At 36.0% G+C, this 23,510-nt stretch overlaps 1 pseudogene; it reads right to left on the bottom strand.

The window, feature by feature from the left end:
- LOC132693007 (exportin-4-like) overlaps positions 1–15,583 on the bottom strand; it is a 31,974-nt pseudogene extending 16,391 nt beyond the window's left edge.
- Positions 15,584–23,510: the final 7,927 nt, after the last annotated feature.

Below are 23,510 nucleotides of genomic sequence, written 5' to 3'. Positions count from 1 at the left end.
GACTCCCTATTCTGATTATTATAGATAGTAGGTTGACTTCCTGGGTTCATTGCTGAAGATTATGGGTTAGAGTTACAGATATAGATAGATATAGATATAGATATAGATATAGATATAGATATAGATAGACATAGACATAGACATAGACATAGACATAGACATAGATATAGATGATATAGATAGACATAGATATAGATACAAATATAGATGATAGATACAGACAGGTAGTCTGACTTTTGTCCTTTTGTATATTTAATCTCTCAGTACAATAGAGAATTTTTATGTTGGAGTCCAACATCACTTGTTTTGGGCATCCAAATTATTTGAATGTATGTGCATCTGATGCTTCTTGCCCTGATGACATACGATGTTTTGGAATGGTGTCCGTAGTATCCATCAACTTCTTTACATTTGGAATTTGTGGCAATTACCTTCTCATTGCAAACAAATACTATCTTTTATGTCTAACTTTTATATTCATAATTATGTATAATATTTCCTATGGATCCTAACCACCAGATATAAAAGCTTCAGATCCAAAATTTTGGGTCTCTTTCTGCTCAAAGACTTTTGTGCAGTTGGGCCTTTCGTGCTATTTGTCTTTATGCAAATTACTAAGAAAGAAAGATACTGAGGATATGAATGTACAATTTTGATTTAAATACATTCATCCCTCAATACTTATAAAACTTACTTAAACAGAGTTGTTAGTTTATGTTTTAAATGTAAGAGTCTAAGGGTGCCTCGTTGGCTCAATCGGATAAGCCTCTGACTTTGGCTCAGGTCATGATTTCACAGTTTGTGGGTTTGAGCCCTGCATCAGGTTCTGTGCTGATAATTCAGAGCCTGAAGCCTGCTTCAGATTCTGTATCTCCCTCTCTCTCTACCCCTCCCCTGCTCATGCTCTCTCAAAAATAAATAAGTGTTAAAAAAAAATAAAAAATAAATAAATGTAAGAGTCATTGTTTACTAAAACACATGGTTATGAATAGGATCACACTAGGAAATAATGCAAATAGAAGAGAGCTTAGGACAAAGGTTTAAAGTTTGTCAACATTTTTAAGTTTTGTTGAGGAAAAGATTCATTTAAAAAGAGAGAAGAAGTGGGTGAAAAAGCACTGTAACCTCTCTGCATTGCTTGAATTCACCTTTGGAGTAAAGGGATCTCTTGTTTGAATCAAACATTTCAGTAGGCCTTCTCTGTTCAAAGTTAAAATCAAGATCCTATTCAGGAACATTCAATAGGGGTCTATCTGTTCTGCATAATAATATAAAAAGATTTCTTTATTGTGTGCCTGGTAATAGGTAACATCTTTCACATGTGATTGCCTTTAGGAGCATTTCCCCTTGATATAGATTTGTACTTTGCTGCCTGTGTAAATTGTTATTAGAATCAATTGTATTCTCTCCAGGAGATTAGGAGCAAATCCATAGGAAATGGGGCTTATCTTGAACACATATTATTGGGGCACATAGGAGTTGACCAGACTGATAATGTCAAACCACTCTGGACTTTTCCACTGTTTTCCTTATAAGGGCACTCTAGGTTGAATAACTCAGGCTTTGCAGAATGCATTATTATCAGCATTATCTTTTAGTAATTTCCCCCCTGAAAGGAATGACCATTCCACCTGTCAAGTAAGACACAATTACAATTCAGGGCTTGGTGGGAGAAGTATTTAGTAATGAGGTAGTATAAAAAAGTGACTGCAAACAGATGTGCAGGTCTGAGGAAGGTTTCTCTGAAGAACTGACTTCCAAATTGAGTGTTTCGTTTGAAAAGGAAAATGAGATAGTGAAGAGTGTGGGGGCAACATTCCTAGTATAGATAATAGTATAGACAAAATTCTATAGGCAAATGTGATTGTAGGGTTGTGCCACTGAGGAAAGGAAAGGACAATGAATCTGGAATAAAAGAATTAAAAAAATGCATTATCAAAATTTGCTGTTACCAGGCTAAGCAGGGGTAATATCAGAGAACCTCTATGGGAACATGGCATACTAAATTTGAGAATTTAAATTTTTCATAAGAATTCCTTTATATTTGGTGATAATGTTTACATTACCTTGATATATGACATAACACTTCAGAAACTGTGATAATTTTGCCAAAGGTGTATTTTGTGTCAAAACGTAAATCAGGACGTAAATGAGAAAAAACTACTTAAAAGGTTTATTGCAGGGTCCAAGGGGGAGGAGAACTATTCTAATAGGAAGAACACACTGACCACAGGATCAACAAATATCTCAAATGTAAGGCAAAAAGGACTTTTTTAAAGAGGGAGGGTTGAAAAAGATTAGAAAGAATGGGTATGGTTAAGTGGGATAAATACGTGATCCAATCAGATAGTTGATTAGGGAATGTTTTCCCCAGAGATAGGTTTCTGTTCTGGAGGAGCTGTTGAGAAGGGGTTATATGCCTACTCAGGGTGGGGAGCAGGGGTCAAAGTCCAGGCAGCAGGAAGTAGGAAAGAAACTTAGCTGAAGTTTGGTCAAGTCAAAATAGCAGATATTTTATCCAGATTAGTCACTGAGTCTGAACAATTCAATTAATCATTTATGAGGCAAAGAATGGCATTTTGTAGGGCCTGCATCTGGCCTTCTCACAGGTAAACAAATGAAATATTCTTGGGTTTTACTTAAGTCATATAGGGAAGAATGATACCTTGCTGTAATCCATTCCTGGAAAACAAAGGTGTGGGAAAGGGGGTTTATTTAATTATAATGTTTTCCAGGATCATGGGGCTTGAGCTAAATTCAATTTTGTCATTGTCATGCTGGTGGGGATACAGAGCAGGAGACAGACAAATGTGAACAATGAAAAAAAATAAAGACTTTTACAAGGGCCAAGATTGGAAGTTTTTATTATTTCAGTGATAGACCAGGGCTGGGAATTTCAGAGAAATAATAGACTAATTAACTCAACAGAATTTAAAGGCAATTTTACTGATAGCACAGAATTCTACAATATGAATGTTTAGAAATATAATCCTTCCAAAGAGTAAAATTATGTTTAGCAGGAAGACAAAGATAAAGCTTAAGATTTCATAGGTAAAATAAATATAGTTTATAAAAAGGAGCAGTGTAAGGCCAAGAATGACTTTCTGAATGAAGACAATTGTGACTGGATTATCTAATTAGACATTGAGTTTTTCGAGTATGCTGGTCAGAATAGGCATAAGTAGAGGGGGCCGGCAACCTCAGTATCTCAGTGATTTAAAATAATAAAATTTTATTCCCTGATCATGTATGACTCTTATGGGTTAGTAGAAGTTCTGTTTGCTACCATAGAAAGATTTTTAAGATCATCTCTTTCTTGTAGTAATTTAACAGCTATAGCCAACACATACTAGCATTTGTTTACCAACCTCTTGTCTAGATTTATGAGTTCATAAAATACATTTCCTATCATAGGTAAGAATTTCACTGTTTTGCCACTGTATAATAGGTATTGCCATCCTTCTAGCTTAGCCTAAGAGTTGCTCACCACCTGCAGCCAATTTATAAACCAATACTACATATTGGTTAATAAGTTAATTCTTCTTTTATACATTACATAACAATATCTACATTACTCAGTGGCTGGATAGGACAACTTATGCTGAGTTATCAATACATATAATTCAGTGGCTTAAAACAACAAAGGTTTACATTTCACTCATACTACTAGTCCTTGACAAGTCTGCTGATGTGCTCAATTTTTCATAACGATTTAGGAATCTAGCTGAAGCAGTAACCATTATTTTAATTTTTTTAAACATAAATTCAATTATTGCTTGTTGACATACTAGTAGGAAAGAATACGCTAGAGTATCACAAATTGGCAATTAAATTATCTGACTAGGAAATGACAGATCACTTCTGCTCACAACTCTTCTGCTAGAACAGGGGAACTTGCATATTATCCTAACATGTGCGTAGAAGGAAGAGAGAACAAAATACTTGATGACTAACATTAATGACCATCATTGAAATTATGGTGTTAGAACTCAGGAAAAAAAAGGAAAGGAGAAGATAAATGTCGAGGACTCTGATTATTGTGGAAAAATGATTAGGAGGCAAGACATTACTGGAATAGACTAACCGAGATGACCTTCAAAAACATTATTTTTTTTTACTTGTTTTATTTTTTATTTCTTAAAAATTTACATCCAAATTAGTTAGCATATAGTGCAACAATGATTTCAGGAGTAGATTCCTTAGTACCTCTTACCCATTTAGCCCATCCCTCCTCCCACAACCCCTCAAGTAACCCTCAGTTTGTTCTCCATATTTATGAGTCTCTTCTCTTTTGTCCCCCTCCATGTTTTTATATTATTTTTGTTTCCCTTCCCTTATGTTAATCTGTTTTGTCTCTTAAAGTCCTCATATGAGTGAAGTCATACGATTTTTGTCTTTCTCTGACTAATTTCACTTAGCATAATACCCTCCAGTTCCATCCACATAGCTGCAAATGGCAAGATTTCATTCTTTTTGATTTCCAAGTAATACTCCATTGTATAGATATACCACTTCTTTATCCATTCATCCATCGATGGACATTTGGGCTCTTTCCATACTTTGGCTATTGTTGATAGTGCTGCTGTAAACATGGGGGTGCATGTGTCCTTTCGAAAATAAATTTCTTTCATTTATCCCGTGGGTAAATGCCTAGTAGTGCAATTGCTGGGTGGTAGGATAGTTCTATTTTTAGTTTTTTGAGAAACCTCCATACTCTTTTCCAGAGTGGCTGACCAGCTTGCATTCCCACCAACAGTGCAAAAGAGATCCTCTTTCTCCACATCCTTGCCAACATCTATCATTGTCTGAGTTGTTAATATTAGCCATTCTGACCGGTGTAAGGTGGTATCTCATTGTGGTTTTGATTTCCCTGATGATGAGTGATGTTGAGCATTTTTGCATGTGTCAGTTGGCCATCTGGATGTCTTCTTTGGAGAAGTGTCTATTCATGTCTTTTGCCCATGTCTTCACTGGATTATTTGTTTTTTGGGTGTTGAGTTTGATAAGTTCTTTGTAGATTTTGGATACTAACCCTTTATCTGATATGTCATTTGCAAATATCTTCTCCCATTCTGTCGGTTGCCTTTTAGTTTTGCTGATTGTTTCCTTCCTGCGCAAACGCTTTTTATTTTGATGAGGTCCCAGTAGTTCATTTTTGCTTTTGTTTCCCTTGCCTCCAGAGACATGTTGAGTAAGAAGTTGCTGTGGGCAAGATCAAAGACGTTTTTGCCTGCTTTCTCAAGGATTTTGATGGCTTCCTTTCTTACATTGAGGTCTTTCATCCATTTTGAGTTTATTTTTGTGTATGGTGTAAGAATGTGGTCCAGGTTCATTCTTCTGCATGTCGCTGTCCAGTTTTCCCAGCACCACTTGCTGAAGAGACTGTCTTTATTCCATTGGATAGTCTTTCCTGTTTTGTCAAAGATTAGTTGGCCATACGTTTGTGGGTCCATTTCTGGGTTCTCTATTCTGTTCCATTGATCTGAGTGTCTGTTCTTGTGCCAGTACAATACTGATTTGAGGATTACAGCTTTGTAGTACAGCTTGAAATCTGGGATTGTGATGCCTCCTGCTTTGGTTTTCTTTTCCAAGATTGCTTTGGCTATTCCAGGTCTTTTCTGGTTCCATACCAATTTTAGGATTATTTGTTCTAGCTCTGTGAAGAATTCTGGTGTTATTTTGATAGGAATTGCATCGAATATGTACATTGCTTTGGGTAGTGTCGACATTTTAACAATATTTCTTCTTCCTATCCAGGAGCATTAAATCTTTTTCCATTTTTTTGTGTCTTCTTCAATTTCTTTCATAAGCTTTCTATAGTTTTCGGTGTATAGATTTTTCACCTCTTTGGTTAGATTTATTCCTAGGTATTTTATCGTTTTTGGTGCAATCGTTAATGGGATCGATTCCTTGATTTTTCTTTCTGTCACTTAATTGTTGGTGTATTGGAATGCAACCAATTTCTGTTCATTGATTTTGTATCCTGCAACTTTCCTAAATTCATGAATGAATTCTAGCAATTTTTTTATGGAATCTTTTGGGTTTTCCATATAGAGTATCATGTCATCTGAGAAGAGTGAAAGTTTGAACTCCTCCTGGCCGATTTGGATGCCTTTTATTTCTTTGTGTTGTCTTATGGCAGAGGCTAAGACTTCCAAAACTATGTTGAATAACAATGGCGAGAGTGGACATCCCTGTCTTGTTCCTGACCTTAGGGGGAAAGCTGTCATTTTTTTTCCCCATTGAGGAGGATATTAGCATTGCATCATTCAATAATCTCGAGGAATTTTTCTTCTATCCCTACCTTCTTGAGGGTTTTTTATCAAGAAAGGATACTGTATTTTGTCAAATGCTTTCTCTGCATCTATTGAGAGGGCCATATGGTTCTCGTCCTTTCTTTTCTTGATGTGATGAATCACGTTAATTTTTTTGTGGATATCGAACCAGCCCTGCATCCCAGGTATAAATCCCACTTGGTCTTGGTGAATAATTTTTTTAATGTATTGTTGGAGCCGGTTGCCTAATATCTTGTTGAGTATTTTTGCATCCATGTTCATCAGGGAAATTGGTGTGTAGTTCTCCTTTTTAGTGGTGTCTCTGTCTGGTTTTGGAATCAAGGTAATGCTGGCTTCATAGAAAGAGTTTGGAAGTTTTCCTTCCATTTCTATTTTTTGAAACACCTTCAAGAGAATAGGTGTTAACTCTTCCTTAAATGTTTGGTACAATTCTCCTGGAAAATCATCTGGCCCTGGACTCTTGTTTTTTGGGAGATTTTTGATTACTAATTTGATTTCTTTACTGGTTGTGGGTCTGTTCAAATTTTCTATTTGTTCCTGTTTCAGTTTTGGTAGTGTATATGTTACTAGGAATTTGTCCATTTTTCCAGATTGCCCATTTTATTGGTATATAATTGCTCATAATATTCTCTTATTATTGTTTGTATTTCTGCTGTGTTGGTTATGATCTCTCCTCTTTCATTCTTGATTTTATTTATTTGGGTCCTTTCCTTTTTCTTCTTGATCAAATGGGCTAGTGGTTTATCAATTTTGTGAATTCTTTCAAAGAACCAGCTTCTGGTTTCATTGATCTGTTCTACTGGGTTTTTTCGTTTGTTTGTTTGTTTGTTTTATTTTATTTTTTTGTTTGTTTTTGGTTGTGGTTTCAATAGCATTAATTTCTGCTCTGATCTTTATTATTTCCTGTCTTCTGCTGGTTTGGGGTTTTATTTGCTGTTCTTTTTCCAGCTCCTTAAGGTGTAAGGTTAGGTTATGTATCTGAGATCTTTCTTTCTTCTTTAGGAAGGCCTGGATTGCTATATACTTTCCTCTTATGACTGTCTTTGCTGCGTGCCAGAGGTTTTGGGTTGTGGTGTTATCATTTTCATTGACTTCCATATACTTTTTAATTTCCTCCTTAACTTCTTGGTTAGCCATTCATTCTTTAATAGGATGTTCTTCATTCTCCGAGTATTTGTTACCTGTCCAAATTTTTTCTTGTGGTTAATTTTGAGTTTCATAGAGTTGTGGTCTGAAAATATGCATAGTATAATCTTGATCTTTTTGTACTTACTTAGGGCTGATTTGTGTCCCAGTATATGATCTATTCTGGAGAACGTTCCATGTGCACTGGAGAAGAATGTATATTCTGCTGCTTTAGGATGAAATGTTCTGAATATATCTGTTAAGTCCATATGGTCCAGTGTGTCATTCAAAGCCATTGTTTCTTTGTTGATTTTTTGATTAGATGATCTGTCCATTGTTGTGAGTGGGGTGTTGGTCTCCTATTATTATGGTATTACTATCGATGAGTTTCTTTATATTTGTGATTCATTGATTTATATATTTGGGTGCTCCCACATTGTAAATGTTTACAATTGTTAGGTCTTGGTGGATAGACCCCTTGATTATGACATAATGCCCTTCTGCATCTCTTGATACAGTCTTTATTTTAAAGTCTAGATTGTCTGATATGAGTATGGCTACTCCAGCTTTCTTTTGTTGACCATTAGCATGATAGATGGCTATCCATCCCCTTATTTTCCATCTGAAGGTGTCTTTAGGTCTAAAGTGGGTCTCTTGTAAACAGTATATAGATGGATCTTGTTTTCTTATCCATTCTGTTATTCTATGTCTTTTGATTGGAGCATCGAGTCCATTGACATTTAAAATGAGTACTGAAAGATAGGAATTTATTTCCATTATGATGCTTGTAGAGTTGGAGTTTCTGGTGGTTTTCTCTGGTCCTTTCGAATCTTTGTTGCTTTTGATATATATATATATATATTTTTTTTTTTTCATCTTTTCTCCCCTCAGAGGGCCCCCTTAAAATTTGTTGCAGGGCTGGTTTAGTAGTCACAAACTCCTTTAATTTTTGTTTGTCTGGGAAACTTTTTGTCTCTCCTTCTATTTTGAATGACAGCCTTGCTGGATAAAGAAATTCTTGGCTGCATATTTTTCTGATTCATCACACTGAATATATCGTGCCACTCCTTTCTGGCCTGCCAAGTTTCTGTGGCTAGGTCTGCTGCAAACCTGATCTGTCTTCCCTTGTAGGTTAGGGACTTTTTTTTTTCTTTTGCTGCTTTCAGGATTCTCTCCTGGCCTGAGTATTTTGTGAATTTGGCTATGATATGCCTTGTTGATGGTCGGTTTTTGTTGCATGTAATGGGGGTCCTCTGTGCTTCCTGGATTTTGATGTCTGTGTCTTTCCCCAAGTTAGGAAAGTTTCCTGCTGTGATTTGCTCACATAACCCTTCTACCCCTATTTCTCTCTCTTCCTCTTCTGGCACCCCTATGATTCTGATATTGTTCCTTTTTGATGAGTCACTGATTTCTCTCATTCTTAAATTGTGCTCTTTTGCCTTCATCTCCCTCTTTTTTTCTGCTTCATTATTCTCTGTAAGTTTGTCCTCTATGTCGCTGATTCTCTGTTCTGCCTCATCCATCCTTGCCGCCGCTGCATCCATCCATGATTGCAGCTCAGTTATAGCATTTGTCATTTCATTCTGGCTATTTTTTACTTCTTTTATCTCTGCAGAAAGGGATTCTAATCAGTTTTTGACTCCAGCTAACATTCTTATTATCATGATTCTAAATTCTGGTTCAGACATCTTGCTTGTATCTGTGTTGGTTAAACACCTGGCTGTTGTTTCTTTGTGCTCTTTCTTTTGGGGTGAATTCCTTCATTTTGTCATTTTGAAGTGAGAAAAGGAATTAGTGAGGTAGAAAACTTAAAATTAAAAAATATTAAAAAAATATTAAAATTAAAAAATCAAAAACACACACACACACAAAAATCTAATAAATGATGCTAAATCCTAAGTGTGTTTTGGTCTGGGTGTTGAAAGTGGTTTGACAAATTAGAGGAAAAAAAGGGGTGGGGAGGAAATCATTTGAGAATTTGAAAAAATGAATACATTGAAATAGACTGAAATGAGACGATGGGAGTGAAATAGAATTTGAAAAAAATTACACAAAAGTAAACAATATAGTTGGAATAAAATTAAAGAAAAATATTTTAATGAAAATTAAAAATAAAAATGATTTTTTTCTCTTTCTGTATTCAAGAAAAAGAAAACAAACAAAAAAGAGAAAAAAGAGAAAAAAAGAAATCATTTGAAAATTTGAAAAAGTGAATACACTGAATTTGACAAAAATAAAATGATGGAATTAAAATAGAATTTGAAAAAAATTATGTAAAAGCCAAAAATATAGTGAAAAAATTAAAGAAAAATATCTTTTTAGAAATTGAAGGTAAAAATGAAGTTTTTCGCTTTCTGCATTTAAGAAAAAGGAAAGAAACAAAAAAAAGAAAAAAGAAAAAGAAAAAAGAAAAGAAGGAAAATAGTTTGAAAATTTGAAAAGGTGAATTCACTGAAGTAGATTAAAATAGAATGATGGAAGTAAGATAGAATTTGAAAAAAATTACACAAAAGTCAAAAAAATAGTAAAAAATTAAAAGAAATATTTTTATTTTATTATTATTATTATTATTATTTTTTTTTTTTTTTTGAGACAGAGAGAGACAGAACATAAGCTGGGGAGGGGCAGAGAGAGAGGGAGACACAGAATCTGAAGTAGGCTCCAAGCTCTGAGCTGTCAGCACAGAGCCTGACGCGGGGCTCGAACTCACATACTGTGAGATCATGACCTGAGCCGAAGTCAGGCGCCCAACTGACTGAGCCACCCAGGCGCCCCTAAAAAAATATTTTTAATAAAAATTGAAAACAAAAATGAATTTTTTCTCTTTCTGTATTCAAGAAAAAGAATAGTGTAAAAGATAAAAAGAAAAAACTAAGAAAGAAAATTGAATAGCTGGACCTGCTAACAGATTGAAATAGAACTGAAATTGCTTCGTTTTCCCCTAGAAGTCAGACGATGTAGCACTTTATAGTCCATAAACTAAGTAGGCGGTGAGACTTGTGTTCTTGAAGAGAGAGGTTGGCCCAGTTGGGCGGAGCTCAGTGTAATGGCTCCGTTTTCCACTAGATGGCACTGCTAGGCTACGGGGGTGTATTGTTGCAGAGCAGGTAGGTGCGTATGCGCATGCGCGGTAGAAGTGAAAATGGCATCACTCAGTTACTCTGTCTCTCGTATGGGGACTCTGTTCTCTGCGATCAGCAATCACGCACCCATCCTCTGTCTTCAGCTTTTATCCTCTCCCTGCTTTTTCACTGTCTGTGACCAAGACTCAGGTAGTACCTCTCCCGAGTTTTGTCTCAGATGCAGCTGTTTTCCCTGGCCCCTTACTTCTGAAGGACTGCGGCTTTGGCCCGTTCCGCCCCTCTGTGGGAGGGTCTCACTGAGCAATGGACGAACGTCGGCTGCACCCAGGAACCCTTGCTGAACCCTGCTGCTGCCGGTGCCCTGAGACTGCGGCCAGGTGACAGCCCGCCCCGGTAAAAGTTCGAAAGATAGTGTAACAGCAGCTTTTCAGGGATTATGGAAAATCACCACACACATCTGGCACCCGGCTTCACTCGTAACGACCTTGTTCCAGCACCAGCGAATGTGGCTGTTCTCTGGGTTCTGCTGTGACCAGGCACCTGGCCTTCAACAGTCTCTACCAAATGTCCTTCCAGCAGTGGAACCGCTTTTCTCCGTGTGGCCTGAGAACCTCCCGGACCCCACTCTGTTCCTGGGGATTCACCTTTCCTACCAGAGCACCGCCAGGTATTGAGCTGAGGCGTTGCAGCCTTTGCTCTCCCCTTGTTTCCAGTCTTAATGGAATTTAAGCCCTCTCCTTTCTCCTTTCTCCCTTTTTAGTTTAGTCCCTGAGTCTATTTCTAATTTTCCACTTTCTCTCCAGCTGCTTTTGGGGAGGGGTGCTTTTCCCGTATTCTCCCCCGCCCCAGTCTCCGTCCTTTCTCCGCCTGCAAAGGCCCTGCCTGCCGCCGGCTTCTCTCTCCCCAAGTTCACCTCTCTGCGCCACGTACCTGCTGACTTCTGTGGTTCAGGTTGTGCAGATTGTTGTGTTAAGCCTCCAATCAGTTTTCTAGGTGTGTAGGATGGTTTATTGTTGGTCTGGCTGTATTTCATGGACATGAGACACACAAAAAACTTCCATGCTTTTCTGCCATCTTGGCTCCTCCTATTATTATTATTATTATTACTTATTTTATTTTTTTACATAAGAGTAGAGAAGTAAAGGTTCAGAAGTGGCACTAACAAAGTAATGCTGACTCCCTCACCTCCATACTTGCCTGACTCGTTTATTCTGATGGTGTAGGTAAATGATGGTGTGTGGCCCTGTACTAAAGAAGGCCTTTAACATGAAGAACATCTTTAGCAAATTTTTAAGTTCAATTAGGAAAAAAAAAATAAGATCATTTTATTCTACAAGCTTTATTATATTATTTGTAATAGGAAGGAATTTTCAAGGGGTATAATGGGATGGAGTTTGGGTTAAGGACATAGGCGGAATAATTCAGACTTGAAATCTCATATATAACTGGTCAATATACAAAATGATACAACCATTAGGAAAAATAATGTGGTAGTTTTTTATAAAGCTAAGCATATAATTATGTATGCATTCCAGACATTTCATTTCTGGATATTTATCCAAGGGGGAAAAAAATCTGTGTTCACACAGATACTTGTATGATTAACAGTTTTATTCAAATCACTAACAGCTGGAAACAACTCAAATGCCCCCCACCTGGGAAATGGATAAACAAATGGGGGCATATCCATAATGAAATGCCACTCAGCAATAGGAAGGAATGAGCTATTGATACACAAAATAAATTATCCATAGTCAGATTGCTGGTGTTTTTCAGAAAACATAAAAGTGACTTTCAAATCTCATCATGGGGTCAAGGATATCTTCTAAAATACTGATTTGTAAAGGGAATTGTGTAACTTCAATGAATATAAAGGGCCATGATACATAGGACTCTGTATAAATCTTTGATGAGGAGGTAATTTTTTAAATCCCTGATTTAAAAAGAATAGAAATAGATATTGACATTTTTAGAATTATCCAGAACAGGGAATGCTGTTTCCTTATAATATGGACTACAGGTCCTTAAAGGGCGATAACGCAACCAGGAAATTCATATTAATTTGGAAAGCTAAATAAATCTAAGCTAAGGATATTTATCAATTCAAGGATTAATTAGCATTCCACTTTTAATCAATTCCTTATTTATTTGGGTAGTGCAAATGGGTACAAGAATTTAATTCTGTATATAATATTAAACGGGAGTGTAAGCACCCCATTCATGTTATACATGAGAAGTGGCTGACACCTGTCATTAGTATCTTCAATTGTCATCCAGAATACAATCAATACTAATTATTATTATTACTAGCAGTAATAATATCCACCCATAAAAGCCTCTACATTCTTCCCTCTTAGACACAGATTTACTCACTAGTATCCTCAACAACAGAGCAGGAGAAGAACACCTCCAGTGTGTCCTTGCTACCAGGTTCCGTGTAAGAGGGACTGACATCATCTGATGTAATCTACATAACATCTTTATGCAGTAAATTTATTCTCTATTTTTAAAATGTAGAAATTGAGGTTCAGAGGGTTTATCTTATCTAATTCACATACCTAGTAAGTGTTGGAGCTTAAAATCCACATGATAATTGTGTTCATATCTCATTGACCACCCCCCTCCAACTTGAAGACTTTGAAGAATATCTGAAAAATATCTCAGCAAATCAATTTTGTTAATTTCATGTAACCAGCAGGGAAGGGCAGCAGAGTGGCATGACAAAATCTTCTGAGAAACTAGGTATAAATTTATGATAAGAAAATAAGTTTAGTACTTTTTTTGTTAAATTGTATTGGTAAAATTTAGGCATAGCCTATCTAATCTACAAAAATATACATATACATGACCATATATTTTTCAAGATAGAATACTTTCAAACACTAATTTCAAGCCAACTATTCTTTAATTCATTGGATGGATATCAATGAAAAGTTTGAGTAATTATGAGTAATTAACATTAAAACTATCTTATTTTAGAGAGTATTCTATTTTTTAAATCTTGTTTCACCACATATTGCTGACGTCTGTCTCTTTCTCATGGTGAGAGACTGAGCTGGCTGCAAGACAAAGAGAGATTAGTGAAAGGAAGAAAAATTAAAAAAAAAAAAACTCTTTATAGTCTCATAAACAGCATTTATAAGCCTGAATTTTAACATTACAATGGAGTAATTACCTATTGGGAAGGAAAGAAGTAATAAAATACGTCAAGTGATAACTCTAAGCTATTACATCTTCTTTTAAAAGTTTATATGGTCTGGTTTAGCTAGTTCAATTTTTTATGTAACTATTCATATTTGAAGGCTAATCAGCCTCCACTTGCAGACTCAAGAGCATTTATTTAAATTATTATTTATTTATTTTTGTGAGAGAGAAAAAGAGAGCATGAATGGGGTAGGGACAGAGGGAGAGAGGACACAGAATCTGAAGCAGACTCCAGATTCTGAGCTGTCAGCACAGAGCCTGATTAGCAGCTGATCTGAAAGTTGGTCTTGATCATTCTTTTGATATATTTACTTATTTCTTCTTCCTCCACACCACTGGCAGTCAAATTTCTTAGGTAGCACCAAATACAGGAATTAAAAACTTGAACTGCATATTGAATTTAAAAAGCCTTTATGGCAATGTTTGTCATCTTGGATTCAAGTTAGCTAGTATTCCTTCCAGCAATTTGTCACAAATTTCCATGTATACCATGTCATCCTTATCAAAACTTCTAATGCAGCATTTCATCCAAAGAATAAGTGAGGTATCTGAGGCAGTTAACAAAGGAGAAAAGTTCATTTGGAATGGCCTTTAAGACATTTGGAGTTATCACGTTGCTGATTAATGCTGGAGAATCCCACAGCTTGCAGATCTTTCATTTCAATTTCATCGATAGCATTCAGTAATCCTTCCACAATCATCTAGGGATCTTTTATGGTTGAACATGGGTCCATGAAGAGATGTTAACTGTGCAAGGCACTGCAGAGAACCTTGTGCCATATCTGAATCTTTGATTTTTCCACGTACTGTGAGGAAAAGATTCAAAACCCTATTGTCCAAAAGACTCTCCTGCCTGGGCTCTGTTGGCTTTAAGAACACATTTTGTGAAGATTCAAACATAGCTAATAGTGTATACCCAAATTTGGAGGGAGAAAGTTCCAGCTAAAGGCCTGGTTGGTGAGTACAAGGTAACTGCTGCTGAAATACTTAAGACATCTGAATACTGAGTCTGCCCCACCTGATGAACTCCTGTAGAATGTCAACAGTTACCATGAAGATGTGACAACGTCTTCTTCCTGAAAAACTCTTCTGTAATCCCATATTCAGTTCAATGTTGCCCATGTTACTTGAATTTGAGTGTTCACTCAATAGTGCAATTAGAATAAAACAGGGCCGTAGTTTGCACAGTGGGATTGCCACTAATCAACTAGCTGACTTCATGAAAAATGCTTTTGTAGTTAACAGATTTATCTAACAATCCTCCTTTTACAATTAATGCCACTGCAAATAGAATCTGTTCTCGATCATACTTTTGGAGGTTAGGCCTAGGTTAAAAGAAATGTTGATAGTGACTTGATGCTAGCTTTTTCCAAAAGAATCCACTTTCAGACAATTGCTTCCAGTATGGCTGTGGCAGCTTGAAAGAGGACATAGTCCATTTTGCTTTATGCCTTTTATGTGTTTATTTGGAGGGGGGAGAGAGAATCTCTACTCATCATGGACGCCTACGTGGGGCTGGATCTCAGGACCCTGAGATCATGACCTGAACAGAAATCAAGACTCAGATGCTTAACCCACTGAGCCACCCAGGCACCGTTGTTTTTGTTTTTTAATCCAGTGACCTTGCTCTAGTACCACAAAGAGGTTAGTGTCTCTCAGAAGATACTTTGGGCAGGTGGCAGCTCATCACCTATTACAATCTTCACAAACTTTCCTCTCCTCTCTTCAGCTGTTACTTCCAAAGAATGAAGTATGAAAATATGCTTATAAACTGTAAATTGTGACACTGATTTCCTAAGCGACAGAAATGTGCTACGTATGCTAACATTGCTCGTTACTGACCTGGGAAGGTGGTGATAGCAGAAGGTGGTGATATCAGCACTCTGGCCAGGTTCTTGAGCTGAACTGGTGAGTTTCACAGCTTTGCTGGAGCCATGATGGTCTGTCATTAATGATGCACCATGCACCGCATTATGGGAGCAGGTGCCAGGGCCAGCCCGTCACACGCAGACTAAATCTCTCGCACTGGCAGAGGTTGTCCCCGCTGCCATAAGTGCCATCTGCACAGCCATGTTGGCCGGCCTGAGCTCCGGGTTCTGTGGGGCAGAGACGGTCGGCATAAACAGACTTTCTTGGTGGGTGGCGAGAGCCTAGGTGTCTTGTAGTACAGCACCAGGTGTGGCCAATGGCCAGTATGTACTGTTCTAATCCAATTTCTTTCTTTTTTCTTTTTTTTTTTTTTAATTTTTAAATTTACATCCAAGTTAGTATTATTGCAATAATGATTTCAGGAGTAGATCCCAGTGACTCATCCCTTATGTATAACACCCAGTGCTCATCCTAACAAATGCCTTCCTTAATGCCCCTTACCCATTTAGCCCATTGCACCACCCAAAGCCCCTCCAGCAACCCTCAGTTTGTTCTCTATATTTAAGAGTCTCTTATGTTTTGTACCCCTCCCTGGTTTTATATTATTTTTGCTTCCATTCCCTTATGTTCACCTGTTTTGTATCTTAAATTCCACATATGAGTGAAGTCATATGATAGTTCTTTCTCTGACTAATTTCACTTAGCATGATACCCTCTAGTTCCATCCACATAGTTGCAAATGGCAAGATTTCATTTCTTTTTTATTGCCAAGTAATACTCCTTTGTGTGTGTGTGTGTGTGTGTGTGTGTGTGTGTGTATACACCACATCTTCTTTATCCACTCATTGGTCAATGGACATTTAGGCCCTTTCCATACTTTGGCTATTGTCAATAGTGCTGCTATAAACATTGGGGTGCATGTGCCCCTTTGAAACAGCACACCTGTACCCCTTGGATAAATACCTAGTAGTGAAATTGCTAGGTCAAAGGGTAGTTCTATTTTTAACTTTTTGAGAGACCTCCATACTCTTTTCCAGAGTGGCTGCACCACTTTGCATTCCCACCAGCAGTGCAAAAGAGTTCCTCTTTCTCTGCATCCTCGCCAACAACTGTTGTTGCCTGAGTTGTTAATTTTAGACATTTTGATTGGTGTTAGGTGATATCTTATTGTGGTTTTGACTTGTATTTCCCTGATGATGAGTGATGATGAGCATTTTTTCATGTGTCTGTTAGCCATATTGTCTTTGGAAAAGTGTCTAATCATGTCTTTTGCCAATTTCTTTGCTGGATTATGTGTTTTTTGGGTGTTGAGTTTTATAAGTTCTTTATAGGTTTTGGATATTAACCTTTTATCTGATATGTCATTTGCAAATATCTTCTAAATAATTTGAAGATTAGATAGATGAAATGACTTGTTTTGGTGACTGTGTGTGAAAACTTAAGTTGAAACCTGAGTTGTGCTTGACTTCAGCACTTGGGTTCCTTTATTGGTTTTTCTCCAATAACAATCCACCTCACCTAAAGAAATTTGTTAACGTATGATTTTGAATTTTTTTTCAAATTTTTCTTTTACAATTCCTCTTTTCCAAACATCTAAGTTTCTGACGCCACAGAAACAGGATATTTTAAAGGTTAGCAAAAACTCAACACATCATTGTTAATTGGATGAATAAATCTCTTACAATCTCATTCTTTTACTGATGAGGCAATATATAACTTTAAAGGAATCAATATTATATTCTATATTCACAAAGTACTTTACAGAAGCTAAATTTAGAACCTAAGCTTCTTGCCTCACCTGACTATATTCTAGTTAATAAACAACAGCAGCAAAGATACTATAAATACAGATAAATATAATAAAGCACGTTACTTAAATTAGCTAAAAAGTAATGATTGCATAAAGTAGTGGGTGACACATTTCTATTTTGACTTAGAAAAGTTCTTCACAGATTATGCCATTAAGATAGACACAGAAAAATAATATTAGTATGGCTCAGTGAGGTTTCCGACCTAGGCTACTTGTGCCTAGAGGAGACTACAACAGGGGTTCCAGGCAGATGAGGCAACTGACTACCCAGGCCTTATTGGACCGCCCTGAGATACTGAGACAATCAGCATCTCAGCACACCTAAAACCAGGCTGATAAAGATTCAGCATGCTTTTTGAATACACATCGTTTATTATACTATTAAAATTCTCCTACTCCGGTTGGTCAATAGGCTGTTTCCCAAATCCCCTGAGTGCCCCTCCTACCAAAGAGGCTTTCCAGTCCCAAATCTCTATATTTCCCTATCATACAACACCAAAAGGTAAATCCTAGGCAGGAGGATGCCTCCTGGATTCCACTTCCTTGTTCGTCCTCTGCCTGTGACCCAGCACTATGTCCTGACACACTGGTTAGGCAGGGCGGTGTTAGAGATTTTTGATTAATTATTTATTTTGAATCCCTATTAGTCATTCTAATATAATTAAATGTTACTTGGAGTAATTAGCTAACCACTGCCTATCTCTTAATAGTAGAGTAATACAGTTATAAAATATTATGCATAAGATTTTTAAATCAAATATTACAATAAAATCACTACATGTGCAATGGGTGGTGGGAAGTACATGTTGTTTTAAATCACAGACTAGAGAACGAGACAGATCTAGTTTTGAATATTGTTTCTATACTTAGCTAACTCTATGGTGGATGAAAGTTAAGATTCCATCACTTTATTTATGAAATGGAGATAATCTTAAATGGCCCTTTCTTCGTCCTCCACACCCATGTTCCCTAATGGATCCTGAACCAGAGGATTGCTATGTAATACCTAACATTTTAAATCTGAATGGAATCTTAACCATGCACTTCTCTTTATTTTTTTATTTAAATATTTTTTTAAACATTCAAAATTCCTCTCAATGAAAGTAGAGTATTACAGATATCTCTCCGGGAAAAATTCAGCTGATAGTATTCCTTATAGAACATTTCAGAAGAAACTTTTATGTTCTTAAAAAGCTCATGTTCCTCAGAATATGAGCTTGTTGTATTTATCAGACAAAGGATGTATTTCATTGTCCTTTATTTTATTTTTTAAAATTTATTTATTTATTTTGAGAGAGACAGAGAGAGCACAAGCTGGGGAGGGCTGAGAAAACGAGAGACAGAATCCCAAGCAGGCTTAATGTCATCAGTGCAGAGCCAGTTTCAGGGCTGAACTCAACGAACTGTGAGGTCATATTTCATTCTCCTTTAAGTCGAATCTTTCCTGCTAAATGAAAAGGGGAGAAAATTGTGTATGTTAGAATAGATGTGGATAATCTTCTATTGCAGTCTTTTTTGTGGATACTTTTCATTAATGGTTATTCTGAATGAGGTTAGAGTAAAACTAGTCATATTATATCCAGTGGGGAAAATGATAAATAGATCAAGTTTTACATTTTTATATTATGCCACCCATTTCTATAAATACCAATAAAATGTAATGTCAGTATGTTCTTGATCTTTTCAGTGTATTTGGGTAAAAAAGTTGATGCTCATGAAATGTCTCTTTTTATTTAAAAATTATGTTAACATATGCCATAGAAAAGGACACGGAGTGTTTAGATGTTTCTTTGCAAATACTATATGGTCAAAAATATCTATGGCTTCTGAATAAACTATAAATATTTGGCATTTTCAGGGTATGACCTGGTAAAATTGTTTACACGCTAAAAAGCATTATTTAAAATTTAAAAGCATGCCTTTAATTAAATAAAAATCATAAGAAGGCAAAAAAGCAGAAAAAGCAGAGATGGTAACATGAAGTCTACAGATAAGAAAAGATTAGACTTGTAGAGAAATCATTAAAGGAAAACAAAAATATTAAAAGCTGTAAAGGGGGGTTTTCAAATCATTTTTAAATGGTAAATCAAAGTAAATTTTGATGCAGTTTTAAAATCTACACTTGATTTGGGTTAAATGAAACCAAATTCAGGTTGCTGTTATAGGCTAATTGTAGGTTTCCATAGGAGTTTACTGGAAAGGAACTAGTTGTATTAATGGCTAAGTGATTGATATCAAAACTGAATCTATATCTAGGATGCTTAGAGTTTAGTCAGATTAAAGGAAGCATGGTTTGCAAAAAGAAACCTGGGCCAAGGTCAAGAGGTTAGAACACGGGGAGATGGAAGTTGGGGTGCCTGGAACTCAGATTCGGGAGTTTTAGAATGGGAGAAGGTGTTGAAGGACAGGGAAAAGGGAAAATGAAGTTGGATAAGTAATGGAACAGAAACACCAAAGTAAATGAAGTGTCTTAAAAACATATTAATCAGTTTGATTTTAAGTAAGGTAAAAGAGAGTGTATTATTACAATAGCAGAAGAGCGGCATGATCTAATTTGCTTTGTGGCAGAATGAGGAGAATGTATCAAAGGGAATAAGACTGGAGGCTGAGGGAAAAAATAGAAGGTAATTGTGGAGTTTAGGTAGCTATGATAAACTAAGCTGAAGAGGCAGCTGTGGGCAGTGGAGAGGAGTAGAGATTGGAGAAAGATTTTAGAAAATAGAATGAATTGCACTTAGCTACTGCTTAGAAGAGGCCTAGGGGAGGGGAATGAAAAAAGATTCTTCTTAAATCTCTAAAATCCTTTCCAAAAGAATGTTGGTTTCTTATTACTCTCATTTGGGACTTTTATTTCTTAAAGTGGTTAAGACAGCATCTAATTTTTGGCTAAATTTGCATTTTCTTGTTCTGACACTAGTAGAACATCAGAGAACACAGAACATTTTCCAAAATATGTATCAATTGTTTTTTACTATTTTATAACGTGAAATCCTTTGCATGTTTTTCAGTAAATGTTTGGAGAGGCGAAAAGACTATATAATCTTATATTTTTAAAAATATCTATTTTTATTAAATTACCTATGACTATTTTCCCAATATTTTTATTTGTCTTTTAAATTTATATTTTCTTTTCTATCTAATTTTCTTTAGATAATTAACCTTTTATCTCAGATATTTTTTTTTATTATATCCAATGGAAGAATATCCTTCAAGGTTTAATTTCTATTAAGTCATTCACACAATTAGAAAACATACATCAAGCACCTATTATGTGCCTATAACTGTGTGGACCTTCAGAAACACTTTGTTTACCTCTAAGTAAGAATTTATGGACCCGATCATTCCTCTATAATGGCAATATTAATAACATTTTCATCTTTACATTAGTTCATTTAATTAATCACTTTATGTTTTTCTAACCACTAATCCAGGCTCATAGAAAGCTTTAGTAAAATAGCTTTAACTCAATAACTATATTTAAACCATATCTGCATATTTCAGTACTTTAAATAGTTTCTGATGTTGGTGACCAAAATTTTTGCAACATAATTACCACCATCAGTGACACCAAATTTTGATTTATCTCTCAGTGAAACAGAAAGTAACTTTCAGTGAGATTTGTGTGTCTCAGAACTCTTTTGCCTTCTTAAATGTTTGGCGAACTACTTGCTGGTAAAAATGATACAAAATGTTAAAATCACATTGCTGTGGCTGTTACTCTAATTTAGTAGCATGTACACTCTTTGGTTTCCCAGATTAACAATGATCACAGAAAGATTCAGATTCAGCTAACTTTAAACAAATGAAAGAGAATTATATGAAGAATAGTGAAATAGTTAAAGCTAAATATTCATGTCTGAGGAAAGGTAGCTCAGGGAAACACTGGGAATGACAGCAGAGTTAAGGGCAGTCTCACCAGGGTGAAGCCTTAAAATAAAGTAATTTAATAAATATTCAGCCTCTTTATGATAGATTAATATTCACAGAATTGCATATTATATGAGTGTCAGGGGCAGGAGATATTTTGAGCCAGTCTGCATCACATACTGCCTCTGCCTGTTTTCATAGATATTGGGATCTGTTTCCAGGAGAAGAAGGGGTAACAAGCAGGCAAAAACAATAGAAATCCTCTTCCATACCCTACCTGTCCACAGTCTTAGGCAGATACTCACTCACTCTTTTTTCTGTGTATATAATGCCTAAAATATTACTGTTTTACACAGTGTGTCTCAACAGTCGAAAAAAAAATCTTATTCTATTTACCACAGGAAAAAAAACCAAAAGTGATTTTTGGTTGCTACTTCCAAAGATGAAGCCTGTGTTCTCTGGCTTATGTCTATTTCTTGGTTGCTCGATCATTATAGTATCTCAATATTCTGTGATCTGTGGACAAATTCAGCCAATACACCCTATGTTTAATAGTGGACAAAAGCAAGAGAAAGGACATAGAGTAAGCATAAACAATGCTGCAAATGATTAGAGGAAGGAAACTTGTCACTGATTTTTTTTCCTAATTTCTATTTCATATAAGTTTATCTTTGGTCAGAATATTCTCAAGTCATATTTCTTTATTTTTTTAACTTGTGAATTGAACTAAGTTATCCATCCTTTGTTATTGGAGCCTCTGTGGGTCCTATTACATTGTCTTATCTAATATTTATTAGTAGGCCTGTTATTACATGGAAACACCCCAGAGTATTGCTTGGATTCTACTCCTATTTCTGTAGCAAAATCTCCACTTCTTCTTGATCATCAGATAAGTCATTCTACTTATCTACTATCAGATAAGTCATTCTCCTGGAACTATAGCTGAATCTTCATTAATTTTTTAATAAAGACAGTTGCTTCAGTCATTGGAGTAGCAGAATAAATGGCTTCAAAGCATTGTTTCTTTAATTTCAAGTAAATTTCATTTATTTATTTATTTATTTATTTATTTATTTATTTATTTAAAATGTTTATTTATTATTGAGAGACAGAGAGAGATAGAGCATGAACAGGAGAAGGGCAGAGAGAGAGGGACACACAGCATCCCAAGCAGGCTCCAGGCTCTGAGCTGTCAGCACAGAGCCCAACGCGGGGCTCTAACTCACAGACCGTGAAATCATGACCTGAGCCGAAGTCGGAAGCTCAACCAACTGAGCCACCCGGTTGCCCCATCAAGTAAATTTCTTAATTGGAGACAATGCTTATGGAATAGGCATAATAATAATCTTTGAAGCATTTAGTTAATCCAAATTTGGAGGTCCCTGAGAAAGCATGTTTATAGTCTGAAAATAAAATCCACGTCTACAATAAATTTCTATCTGATTAAAAAAAACAAATCTTCACCACACCACACCACACCCCCCCCACCCAAGCCATGGAAAGTTTCTAATGTAAGCACCAGGAAGCTACCACATAGCTGGCGATTCACCTGAAGTATGGAGACATATTGAGGTATAAGATTTAATTACTTTTGTTGTTAATTGCACATTCATTACTGTCTGTGCTAGGGTATCTTGAGAAGAGGAAATCTAGTTTTTAAAGTTCCTTTCTACCATCATGCACATTTTAATCGTGAGCTTATTATGCAAATTCTGGTCTTCATAGAAGATACTGACATCTAAAAAATCTGTTATCCCGTAACCTGATTATTAAGATATTATTCTACAATAAGAATAGATACATTTTCATGTTCTGGGCCCACTCCTAGAGGTCCAACTACAGGTTTCTTCCAAAAAATTTCTTGAGATTAATTACTTATTCACTGAAATTATTTGGCTTTTTATTTGATAATATCATACATTCATAAAACTACACAAACCATCGGGGCACAGCTCAATGAATTTTCACAAACTGGACACATCTGTACAAGAAGCACTGAGAACATAAAATAAAACATTGCACATGCTTCAGGAGGCCCCTAGTACACTTTCTTCCGGTTTCTATATCTATAAGAGTAGTGACCCTCCTGCTTTCTTTTAACATAGATTAGTTTTGTGTGGTTTTGAACTCTCTGTGAATATAATAAAATAGTTCTTTTTAATTTTATATTTTTTAAGTTTTTATTTTAATTATAGTTAGTTAACATACAGTTATATTAATTTTAGGCATACAATATAGTGATTCAACACTTCCATA

This window comes from Panthera onca, chromosome B1 (assembly GCF_046562875.1).
Source record: "Panthera onca isolate mPanOnc1 chromosome B1, mPanOnc1 haplotype 2, whole genome shotgun sequence".
NCBI lineage: Eukaryota > Metazoa > Chordata > Mammalia > Carnivora > Felidae > Panthera > Panthera onca.
The sequence above is the reverse complement of the archived record's forward strand: the minus strand, read 5'-3'. Positions and strand labels throughout refer to the sequence as shown.